At 44.5% G+C, this 12,716-nt stretch overlaps 1 protein-coding gene across 5 annotated transcripts in view; it reads left to right on the plus strand.

Annotated features, from left to right (window-relative positions):
* The window catches only part of Hivep3 (human immunodeficiency virus type I enhancer binding protein 3), a 404,287-nt gene that overhangs the window by 21,791 nt on the left and 369,780 nt on the right, over positions 1-12,716 (plus strand). The window contains exon 2 of one of the 5 annotated variants that reach the window (XR_867814.2): positions 6,671-6,799. The exons of 3 other annotated variants lie outside the window; for them this stretch is intronic. The gene's annotated coding sequence lies outside the window, so the exon portion shown is untranslated. The remainder of the gene's footprint in view (positions 1-6,670; positions 6,800-12,716) is intronic. One more of the 5 variants, XM_030253274.1, reaches the window with a different exon arrangement.

The following is a 12,716-nucleotide window of genomic DNA, read 5'->3' on the forward strand; positions in this document are numbered from 1 at the left end:
ATTGTCTGCATAACAGGTATAAAGAAGGCAAAAAATGCAATACACTCTTGTTGAACTAAGGAAAGATAACAATTGAAAAGCAGAAAAATGAAATCCAAGTCAAACATATTCTCATGAATTTCAGTAGTTTTGAAAAAAAAGCTAAACATAAAATCTGTTAGCAAGAGAATTCATTCTTAGAAAATAGAGAATAGAATATGTTGAATGCAGTTATCTATCAACTGCAGTATTATAATTGTAACAATGAAAGGATGCTTCCAAAGATTTAAAGGAAAGGATATAAACAATTTTATACCCAACTGTATTAGCTAGAATTCTTTTAGCTATAAAGAACATAAGTCTTGAAGTGGCTCAAGCAAGAAGGGACTAGTTGTATTATATTATATCATATGAAATTGAGATTTGAAAATCATCAGTGTTGGTAAATTCACTACCTTAATACTGATAGGTAGTCATCAGGATTCATGATTCTTGCATCGTTCTGTGGTATCATCTTCAAATTTCTAACTTTGCACAAAAAGTAGCTCCCTCTGGTAGCAAGATACTAGAAACAACAGTCTTATGATGATGGGAATACTTGCTATTCAGAAGTCTTATGGAGAGGTGTGTGTGTGTGTGTGTGTGTATGTATGTATGTATATATGTTTTCTTAATCAAAAATTTGGCACATGTTTATTCTTAAACAAATATGGGGTAATAGCTATAGATAACCATCAAAACCCCATCCTCTTGTGGACATACAAAATGAGGGAGACCTGCCTAAAAACCATCCTTTTGTGAGAAGTATGGGGTGAGACTAGATATTCTGGCATCTAGTCATGTCTGCTGCACAAGCCAATTAATGATAAGAGACTAAAGCATCTCAAACAGATGTGGGACATTTATTTATATGTAACCTTTCCAGAAAACAGCAGTTACTGAATGATATTCTTCAGTCAGAAATTACCCAGTAGGACAATGAAAAGAAGTCCCAAATAGCTACTCTGGAGCAGATTTGGAAAGCAATTAGTAACAATCAAAAGTCTCTCTGCCTCTCTCCCTCTCTTGCCCTACCCCTAGCTTCTTCTCCTCCCAGATTCCTGAGTGCTGGGATTATGGGCTAGGATTACTACTACCAGCTTTGACAGTGTTTTCAAGGAGAACAGGTGCTGTGCATTCCAGTGTGTGGCATGTTGCTCATTTCCACTGAGTTCACAGCCTGCTGCATGGTTGCCTCCTCCCTTTATCCTTGACCCTGGCCTCTTATTAAAAGAGTCCAACAGGAAGATGGCGCCTTCTTGATAGAACTTTCCTCCACAGGGAGCTCTGTCCTGAAACTAGGGTGATGTTCCAGAGTTGACAGAAGTCAGTATTATCCTCGAATGTTCACAAATGGCCTTAACAGATAGATCTTCAATGCTACAGTTGCTTCTGCTCAAGCTCACTGAAGCTGCCATTTTCCCCATTCAGCTTGTCAGATGAAGTGCCTGGGTGCAATTTCCCAAACCAAGCCACGCCACAGCACAGGGTAGCACAGCACAGCACAGCACACCCCACACGTGCCCTTTATCTCCTGAATTGCACCCAACAAAGGGGCTGGAGAAATGGCTCAAAGGGTTTAGAACATGTGTTTCCAGACTACCTGGTTTTGATTTCCAGCATTCACATGACTGCTCATAGGATATGACACCCTTTTTCAGCTCTTGCAGACATTAAGCATGGACACACATGCACCCAAAACACTCTAACATGTACTATTAAATACCAAAATAAAAAAGAATTCTTCTGGGCTGTAGAGATGGCTCAGTGGTTGAGAGCACTGACTGCTCCAGAGGTCCTGAGTTCAATTCCCAGTAACCACATGGTTGCTCACAACCATCTATAATGGGATCCAATGCCCTCTTCTGGTGTGTTTGAGGACATCTATAGTGTACTCATAAACACAAAATAAATAAATAATTCTTAAGAAAAAAAAAAAGGAATTCTTCTAAATATGCAGTTGAAAGGAGCCATGATGTCTGAGCCTGGTGAAGGGCTAGCACACTCCTTTGTGGCATGGTCACTAAAGGGGATGGGCTTTTAGAGTAAACTGGCACAGTAATCAGTCAGGCTTTAGAAGTTCTCTCTTCTCTTCTCTTCTCTTCTCTTCTCTTCTCTTCTCTTCTCTTCTCTTCTCTTCTCTTCTCTTCTCTTCTCTTCCCTTCCCTTCCCTTCCCTTCCCTTCCCTCCCCTCCCCTCCCCTCCCCTCCCCTCCCCTCCCCTCCCCTCCCCTCCCCTCTACTCTTTCACTGTGCTTACTACTCAATAACCCTCCCCCCACCCCAATCCCATACCAAATGAGCAGAAATAGGCCATTTCAATGCTTTGAGGACCCAGGGTGGATGACATGGGCTCCTCTTGTTTTGAACTGGAGTGTTCCTGATTCCTTCCTTGGCTCTCAGATTTGCTTCCTTGCTTTGTTTCCCTCCTGGGTCACACAGGGAGCCCATTGTAGGACTTGCTTGGAGTTTGTTCTGTGGCTGGGGAAGGTGTTGGTGAGGCTGTACTTCCTTGCCTAACCTTGCAGTGTGGAGAATAATGGGGCATGTCTTCTCACCCCTTGTAGACTTAATACTGAAGCTGAGATTGTTATATGGATTTGTTCTTTTATTGGTAGCAAGATATTTGAGACAAAGAAAATCTTATACAGTTAACAGCTGCTTCATTTAACTAAACACCTGGAGCGTCTGTCTCCCTGAGGCATGTATGAGCTCTCCCCTAACTGCACTCATGACCTTTTTTTTTTTTTTCCTTTTCAAAAGACATGTGACCATTGAATTTGACACTTTACCTGCCTGTACCTTGAGTTCCATGTCAGCCACATGAAAGCTGTGATTCTTCTCTGCAATGAGTCTTTTGGAGATTTTTCTCTCTCTGGCCTGATTCCTTGCCAGTCTGACAGCCATATGGAAGGGGCAGGACTTCCAAATTTATATACCAGGATGGTATCCTCAAAGGCCTCTCCTCCCAAGGATATTTTATCAATTCACCAATGTCACCTCCACTGGCTTGACTGGCTAAGAATTCATGTGGATGAAGAACCCCGTTGCTCAGAAAATGACAAAAGTTCAATTGTATTATGGGGTTTTCCTCTTGCATGATATTATTTTTGGAAGTCATCCATTTGGATACCCTAGGCTCTATCCCCCAACTCATTACTCTCCTTGCCTAGCTTCCTAATGGAAGAATCATCTTACTTACTAGAAATCAGCTTTGAAGTCTTCATTTCCACTTCACTCACTGACATGTAAAAATACTAGCAGACTCTTACTTCCAGAAATATCTAGAAGAAAGGGCAATATGATGCCATTAAAACCGGAGCCCTCAGATCGGGAGCTGACTGAGTGTCTTGGAGACACATGTGGAGAATCAGAGCCCTGCATGTTCCAGAGGCACCTCTCACTGATCAGTCTGCTGCTTGAGCATGTAGATAGGGTGGGAGGAGAAATCTGTGCTGTTCCCTTCTGGGTTTCAGACTTGAGGGGTTCTAGAGTAGAACTCCAGGGGTTCCTCTGACTATTCCACAAGATGGTTCATGGATCTGGAGTCGCCAAGACAATGGATTAGCTGAAAGAAGTAGGCAGGGCTTGCATTTGTTTTTTATTTGCATATGCATGTGTAGCAACACCAGGAGGCCTGTGTGTATATATGTGTACATGCATGTAGAGGCTGGAGGCCAGTGATGGGTGTCTTCTTCGATTGCTCTCAACCTTTTTTTTGAGATTGGGCCTCTTACTGTTTAGAGCTTTCTATGGCCAGATCAGTGAGCCCCAGGGATTCTCCTATCTTTGCCTCTCTAGTGCTGAGATCCTAAGAAGCCTACAGTTATGCCTGACTTTAAAACCTTAAAAATAATGGGGGGCTGGAGATCTGAACTCAGTTCCTTATATATGCATCCAGGTATCTGTAGTTTAAAAGCATCTTGAGTGGTATAGAGCTTTAGTTGGGGTTGGGGGCAGTGTGAAGACAGGGGTCCTCTCCCACTGAGGCTGCTTTCATAGTTGTCCTTCAGGGCCAGTCTGTCTTTCCTATCACCTGGGCAGGCACAGGGATCTCCCCTGGGCATATATGGGTGAGACACCATGACCGATGTTCTTCCCCACTGCTACGGGCCTCTGTGAGGTCTGGGGGAATTTCTTCCAGTTCCCTCAGCTCATGGACTACTTGAAGGTGCCTTTTGAGAACTGGAGTGGGTGGCAGATGGAGTTGGAAGGCATCTGGTCCTGTCTTGGTGTGATGTCTTCTGTGTTATTGAGCTGGGCTCAGACGGTTGCTGACTGTCACATTGTGTGCCTGATGCTTTTCTTTTTTTTAAATTAAAATAAAGACCTACTGTTTTTAAAAGAGAATTGGCAGTAGACCAGAGAAAATATGAGTTTAAACTTGTTTAAAGAGAACAGATACTTTCTGCCTTTTGGCTACTTTAAGTACTTAAGAACAGGGAGGTGGTGCTCACCAGGCATAGCAGAGGGAGACCATGTGCTCCTGCTGGGCTTGGCTTATCTCTCTGCTTGATGACAGATCATGAGGTATCTGGCGGAATCTTGGGCTAGGCCCAGGGCAGGGTGGGACACCTGAAGGATTTAGGTAGGCATTGGCTATTTACCAAGTGGTCAAAAATTATCTCAGTATTTTGCCAAACAAGTATGTCTGCTTGTACATCAGCTATGGTAGTAACAGATGGTAAACATTGGTCAACCTCGGCTGCAGTGTGAAGTCAGTCAAGGCTAGGGGAAAGATGCTGTGTGTGGAGGCATGGTCACACATCTCTTGTCAGTGCTGTGTCCTCAGGGTCAGACACATAGTAGGTGCTCCGTAACTACGTGTGAACCTGTCACAAGCAACATTTGTCTGAGGAGAGGGACCTTCAACTGAGAGAATGCCTCCATAAGGTTGGCCTGTGGGCAAGGCTGTGGTCCATTGTAAAAATGAGTGCTTGGCGTGTGAGCTAGCACACTGTGGGTGGTGCCATCCCTTAGCAGGTGGTCCTGAGGTGTATGAGAATGCAGGCTGAACAAGCCATGAGGGGCAAGCCAGTAAACAGTGGTCCTCTGCAGCGGCTGCTTCAGTTACTGCCTGAAAGTTTCTGGCTCGACTTCCCCCAGTGGCCTGAGGGTGACCTGTGAGTTGAAAGAAGCCACAGACCTTTTCCTCCCCAAGTTGCTCTTTGGTCATGGTGTTTCTTACAGCAGTAGAAACCTTAATGAAGACACCTGCCTATCAATTTAGCCCTTTAGCTGTTAGGACTCTCCTAAGAGCCGGTGGCCATGAAGCCTCAGCGCTAATGAAGGGCCTGGGCAGGGCTAATGCAGACTCACCACTGTCAGAGTGCCAAAGGTAAGGGGGTGCGGAGTGCTCACCTTTATCATCCTATGTCATCTTTACCATCTCCCTTCACCCCAAAGCTCAAGAGAACAGCCAGAAGAGGGAGCAGGAGGCATGTCATGTCAGAGCTGGAGGATGGGACGAGTGCTCTGAGTGCTGTCTTCTGGCTCTGACAGAGCCACTGCAACTGGTGAACTCATAGAGACCGTGGTCACCTGTGCCAGAGCTAGCCAGTCAGCATTCCAGCATGGGCTGGGAGGGACCGATGAGGTCCTGCCCCTAGCTGAGGAGCTACTGGCAGAGAGCGGTTGTTGGGGGAGAAGGATTCATTTTTCTTCAATGATGTAGCTGTGTCAGTTGCCCATGACCTGACGAATAACCCTATGCTCGCCCATGTATGTGCAAGCAACCCTAATTAAGCAGAAAAAAAAGACATGAAGGTAGGAGAGGGATGTGCTGGGAAGAGGAAAAGATCCAGAGGGAGTGGGAGGGGAAGGAGAGAGCAGAATGGGAGGTGGATATGATTAAAACATTTTGTATGAGATTATCAAAGAACAAATAAAGACTCTACTAAGAAAAGTGCAGACACAATAGTGAGACCTTGCAGAGAAATGTTCCCTAGAAGCTAGGCTGCCCTCTGTGTCACATGTCAGCTTCAGGAGAAAAGACATTTTCATAACAGTAGAGCGTGAAGTGTCTTTAACCTGGTTCTGTGAAACCAGACTGCTCGCACCCTCCCTAGACAGTGTTGGGGCTACGCTGACAAGCGTGTGCTGCTGAGCTGACAGTTCAGCGTCTTGATTATGTTCTTGCATCTGTTTGTTTATTCTGCTGCATATCACTCTGGTCCAGAGTGTCACTTGTTTTCAGTTCCCTGGCTCGCCATCTTTATGATCCATCCTGAGCCAAGACACTGAGTCTAGCCTTGAGGTTGGCCATGCAGGCTCTAGAGCTCAAGTCTGGCTCGGTGTGCGTGTGTCTCCTCTGTGCCCTGGCTTTCTTGCCACAAATGGAAACAGTAATAGGTCCTGTTAGTGTTACTACAGGGAACACACTTAGGGACAAGGCCTGGCACATCTTTGGTGCCATATGGATGCTCGTTCCACTTAGAATCTAATTTTAAATGACCAGATTTCAAATATGCTAATGTAAGACACAGGCTCAACCAGGTGACTTTCATACTTGGGGCTGAGGCTTGGCAGTAGTTGGCACCTCTGCTCTGTTCAGAATATTTCAGTGGGGTTTGCCTTATAAATGGGTGGGGGACATCTTTGACTGTTAGGGGGTCTTTAAGGTTGGCTTGAACATATTTTTGTATATTTCTCAGCATTGTGAACCACAGGAGAGCTGCCACCTACCTGCCTGGAGATTGGCTGGGGAGACTTCATGATGCATCCCCATTGATGAAATGGAAGGAGCTATCTGAGAGGAACTGGGGAGCGATGGAACAGATGGTGTGAGTCAAAGTCACTCTCCCATCCTCCTCTTATTTTGAGATGCTGCCTCTCTACCTCATGTGATCCTGGTGGGGTGGTCATTAAAGTGGTTTTTACTTCATCCTGCCCTCATAAGGGGACATGAGGTCTAATGTGGGCTACCCCAGCATCACATCCTCCTTGTCACCTAGACTCGTTTGTGGATGCAGTGTTTTCCCAGACTGAGGTTCAGAGACATCTGTGGTTCTTCTACTAGACACATTTTAGTAAGCTATGAGAGTGTTGAACTGTCAAAGCCTGCCATGTATGCAGTCTCTCTATAGCTAAAGAATGAAGTTAGTGTACAAAGAGAAGTAGAGATAAGCAAGGAGAACAAGAAAAAGAGACAGAACATATGCATATAATTTGAATACCAAGATCAACCATGGCTAAACAGTCCTGAGGAGCGGGGTCTAGAAATGTTTTATACGTTTGATTTTCTAGAACTTTCGATATGGCCTTATATGAAAAGATTGAGGACAATCCACTTGGTACACATCGTGTGTGTGTGTGTGTGTGTGTGTGTGTGTGTGCGCGCGTGCGTGCAGGTGCAAATGGAGACCAGCGGTCAGTCTCAGATGTCATTCCCCAGGAGCACTGACCACTTTGCTTTTTTGAGGCAGGGTCTCTCATTGGCCTGACTTGCTGATTAGGGTAAAGTGGCTGTCCACTGAGGTCCATGGATCCACCTCACAGATCTGAAATTAGTGTAAGTTCATGCTACTATACGCTGCCCTTTTTCCCCTTAAAATAAACAAGCAAGCAAGCAAACCGAACCAAAAAAACCAAACCAAAGACCATGGGCTATGGAGATTGAACTCACGTCCTTTACTGCCAGCTGTCTGCCAGCCCTGGTTTGACTCTCCTGCTGACTTTAGGATGGGCTGCCGAGGCTCTTCTGAAGCTGGTCGGTGCCTTCCTTCCCTCTAGGTTTCCTGCCTCTGAGATGCTGCCACCGTTGGAGTCCTCATCTACTCGGATGTGCCCATAGCACCTCTGATCAGATATAGATGCCTTCTCTCCACTTACTGGGCTCACATACCATTTTATTTTCTACTCATTTGGCTTTCCACTGTCATATTAGTTATTCCTGAGGCTCACTTGTCACCCAGAGTTATCCTGGCGTTGAGGCCCTGAGTGTATGCTGGTTGAGGTGCGGACATTGTTGGGATCCTGGGGGTGGGGCTGGTGAGAAGATGCTTCTCAGAGAACCACCGAGATGTCACTCAAGAAACTTACGGCTTTACTTTTATTACTGCTCCAATTCTAATGTCTTCTGGCTTAAGAAATAAGAATGAGAGTTTATTCAGGAAGAGGATTTAAATGAATTCTTCTGGAGGATTTTCATCCTTTTATTTAATTGCTTTATATTTTATAATATTCCTGTAATGAGCACATATTGCTCTTACCATTAGAAAAATATTTAGAGAGGGAAAATTATTACCTGATATTCAGAAGGGCTCAGAGTAAGAGTGGAGCATGGCATGAAGGAAGTGGCAAGGACAGCTGACTTCACCTCCAGTAATCTTGTCATACGGAAGAAACTGCCTGGTAATGAATGCTTCATTAGTTCTCATTATTGCAAGTAGTCAGAACTCAAACAGGAATCTGTGATCTGATTTTTATCAGTCAGTAATAACAGCCAGTGCTATTCAAGCAATGTCCTCTCAGGGTGTCCTCTTAGGCCGTGTCTGTGTGGGGCATTACAGACATGCCATATAAGACACCTGCAGCGGGGAGGAGATGGCTCTGTAGGCAAAGCCCTTGTCACACAAACGTGAGGATCTAAATTCAGATACTTAGCACCACCAGGAAAGGAGGGACACCACAGTGTGTGTAATCCCAGTACGCAAAGCTGAGTGTGGCAGTGTGTGTGTGTGTGTGTGTGTGTGTGTGTACACGTGTGTAATCCCAGTACTGTACTACAAAGCTGAGCGTGGCAGTGTGTGTGTGTGTGTGTGTGTGTGTGTGTGTGTGTGTGTGTAATTCCAGTACTAAAAGGCCAAACATGGTCGTGTGTGTAATCTCAGTACTGAGGAAATAGAGACAAAGAGACTGTAACTTACTGGCCACCAGTTTAATCAAGTGGGCAAGTTCTAGGTTCAATGAGACCCTGTCTCAAAGGACAGATTGGAGAGGGACTGACAAAGACATTTAGCATTAACCTCTGGCCTCTCCATATACACCCACATGTGCATATGCACATCTAAACACACAAAGGTTTTGTGTGTACAAAACCTTGTTTTCACATGTGTATACACATGTAACCCCTGAAACACATAGACATGTGTACATACCCACATTTGCACAATACAGCCTCACACACACAGACAGATATCAGCCCCATCCTGAAGTTCTCAGTACAGATTCTTTTTATGTAAAACTTTGCAAAAGTTATGACGGTTTTGCTTGTTTTCTTCAATTTAACAAAACATTCCAAATACTCAAAGTCAAAGAAGAAAGAGAACAAAAGCCAACTATCAGTTAAACTGGGCTAAACTAAGTGTCCAGTCTTCTAAATAATGGTCCAATGGTAGGGCAAAAATGTTTGAATAAACAAATGAGAAAGACAGAATATGACTACTCACTTGAAACCTACAGTGGGTTATGTTCTTTTCCACAGTATTTTGGCTTTCCTTTTAAAAATTAATCTAATGTTCACCCCTTTGTCAATCCTTCTTTTTAATAGAAGCCTTTTAACACTCTAAGGGGTGTTTTGCTTCTTGATGTTAAGCCAGGATACCTCAGGATATTTTATAAACACATCCATTACACTGCTGACTCCCCCAAGTCTGACGATTTACTCAGCTGATATAACAGGTAGTTGGATTTAGCCACTGTGTAGAGAGCTAGCGTTTAGCACAGTTTGATATTTAACAGCTTAACCATGAAAAATACAATTGATGTTAATACGTTCCATTCAGGCCTGTTTCCAAAGAAGCCTGCAATTTAGCCATGTCGGGCTCCCTCAATTGGTGTTTACTAATAATGCCTGGTTTCAACAGAAGAAACATTTCCTCAACTTAAACCACACAGGGAACATGCATGGTATTGGGGTTGGGGTTAGGGGTGGGGGTGGGGAGTGGCACTCATCCAGTGATTCTTTCATCCATGTGCTAACAGCTGAATGATTTTTTTTTTTTTTGCGTCCTTCCATTTCCTTTCCTGTGCGGCATTGATTTGACCCTTATAGACTTGAAACAGGCATGGGACTCCTGTTTGCTGTGGCGAGGGTGCACCTGAAGAACTCACTAAATGAGAAACTTGCTCAGCTCACGTCTTGCTTTCACTTAGGGATACAGATACATAAAAAGTGATTTGCTTGATGTCATTCGTACATAACATGAGGATTTATTGATATTTTAGATGACACTAATATTTGCATAGATAAGGCTGTGCAGAGCGCATCTCTTGCTTCCTCTCTGATGTCTGTGGAATCACCAGACTGCTTCTCTGCCTCTATGCTCCCAAGTCAGAGATAGGCGTGGAGCTCCCAGCCACAGGAGGAGGTGTGGTTTGACAGTTGCAAACCATGCACAAATTGCACCCTTTCATTGAGTTAATTTGTACCCTTCCATTGAGCCCCACAGTCTATGCTCCTCTTCTCAGATCAGTGCTCGCTGAGATAACTTGGACTTGTTATGGGGGACAGAAGTGATAATCCATGGCTTCCAAGGTATGCTATGTAGCATATGGTTCTCTCTCCCTGAACCTGATATTTGACTTGTAACTTACCATAGCAAAGGGTTTTAGCAGATGTGAAGAAATTTAGATGGGGGCTGGAGAGATGGCTCAGGCATGGCTCAGGCTAGGTTCACAATGAAGAAAGATAAATTAAGGTGGGAAAATAATAAATGCATTTTTTCTAGTGAATCCAATATAACCCCTCATAAGAGGGGCCAAGAAGTCAGATGTGAAGACACTGCTGGTGGTTTTGAAGAGGATAGAAGAGGCCATGGGGTCAAGGAAGTCAGGCAGCCTCCTGAGCTCAAAGGGACAAGGGTCAAGTTCTCCTTTAGTCCCCTGAAGCAAGGTAGATTGGCTAATTTGATTTTATCCCAGTGAAACCCACTTGAGACTCTGATCTGCAATACTGTAAGATAATAGGTTTGTATTGTCCTGAGGTCAGGTTCAAGGAAGCTTGCTATAGTTGTAACAGGAGACTGATGCACAAGGCTAGGAGTAGCCTTACTGGCTTTTTATTATGGTATGTGTACATGTATGACCATGCATGTCAACATGTGTATGTGGAAGCCAGAGGTTTGCATCAGGTATCTGCCTTGGTTGCTTTCTACATTTTAGAATTTTTTAAATTTTTATTTATTTGTTTTATGTATGCAGGTATACTTTCACTCTCTTCAGACTCACCAGAGGAGGGCATCAAATCCCACTACAGATGGTTGTGAGCTACCATGTGGTTGCTGGGAATTGAACTCAGGACCTCTGGAAGAGCAGTCAGTGCTCTTAACTGCTGAGCCATCTCTATAGCCCTCTGTTTTGTTTTGTTTTGTTTTGTTTTGTTTTGTTTTGTTTTGTTTTGTTTTGTTTTAAGACAAGAGTCTTTCACTCAACTTGGAGATTTCTGCCTTAGCTAGCTGTTTTGGCCAGCAAGCCACAGGAATGCTTCTGTCACCATCTCTCCAGTCCTGGGATCAGAGGTGGAATCTGTAGCTCTTGTCCCAAACTCAGGTCCTCATGTTTTTGTGACAAACATTTTCTCATCCTGAGCCATCTTCCCACCCCAAGGCCTGGTTCTTTAGGCATATTAACTCTCCCAGGCCTCTTCCCAGGACACACCATCTTGGAAACCAGGGTTCGTGCTATGAGAATCCCAGGTTACATATTCCCTTAGCTGCTTGTATGAGAACCCAGGCCTTAGGCCAAGCCAGCCCAAGCATCACATTTGTGAGTTGGGAAATCTAGTGTAGACACTAGCTGGGTGTCAGCCACTAAAGTTATCTTCAACTTTCTGTCATACAGTTTGAGACCTCAGGTATAGTGGAATAGAGACAAGTACTCTCTGTCCAAATCCCCGACTCAAAAAAAAAAAAAAATCCACGAGCTTAGTAAAATGGCCTATTTCATACCAGGAAGTTCAGGGTGAATTGCTGAAGCTAAGGTAACAGCTAGGCTCTGTGAGCCATGGTGTCACCTCTCACTCACTACCCAGAAGCCACTGTTGTTTGGCTTGTGTAGATGGGCTCATGTCACAAGCTAATTTGGGCTGAGGGTATGATGAGTTTGGAGGACACAGATGTGTCCTTAGGAGCTTGGTATAGACTTTGTGCCCAGGGACAGATGATAGAAGATGCTTTGTTGAAACCCATGGGCTTGGGCTGTGTAACGCCAGCTGTGTCAGTTAGGATGTGCCTACAGGAAGTTACAGGACCCTGGAGAGCAGCAACAGAAAACAAGATGGTTACTGTGTGTATCTATGAAGCCAAAAGAAGGTGAGTTTAGTCATTTAGCAAGATCCTTCAACTCCTCCATCCTTAGAGTACTCATTTGTGCCACAGATGGTCCCCTCATGCTAATAAACCCAAAAGAAGGTAGCTGGAGGAAAGCAAGCAGTCTCCCTAGCCTGTGACTGATCATTGCAAGTGGTTCTGACATGCCCACCCAGTTACTTGTTCATGAATTCATTCCCTCCCAAACATAGACTAGGATGCTGGAGGACAGCAGAGGGTCTGTCTCCCATGCTCTTCTCTACACACATCCCCAGCATGTCCTTTCTTCTTCTGCTTTCAAAAGATAACTGTGATCCCATTTTTCTGAGAACACAGAAGCTACAAGAAGGTAGTTTCCTCAGACCTCAATATCAGATCTAGGAGGCATCTATGCCCATATGTTCGCCTTCTCTCCAGTGGACGTTCTGGCAGTATTCCCATGGAGGCCTGG

This window comes from Mus musculus, chromosome 4 (assembly GCF_000001635.26).
Source record: "Mus musculus strain C57BL/6J chromosome 4, GRCm38.p6 C57BL/6J".
NCBI classification, from domain to species: Eukaryota; Metazoa; Chordata; class Mammalia; order Rodentia; family Muridae; genus Mus; species Mus musculus.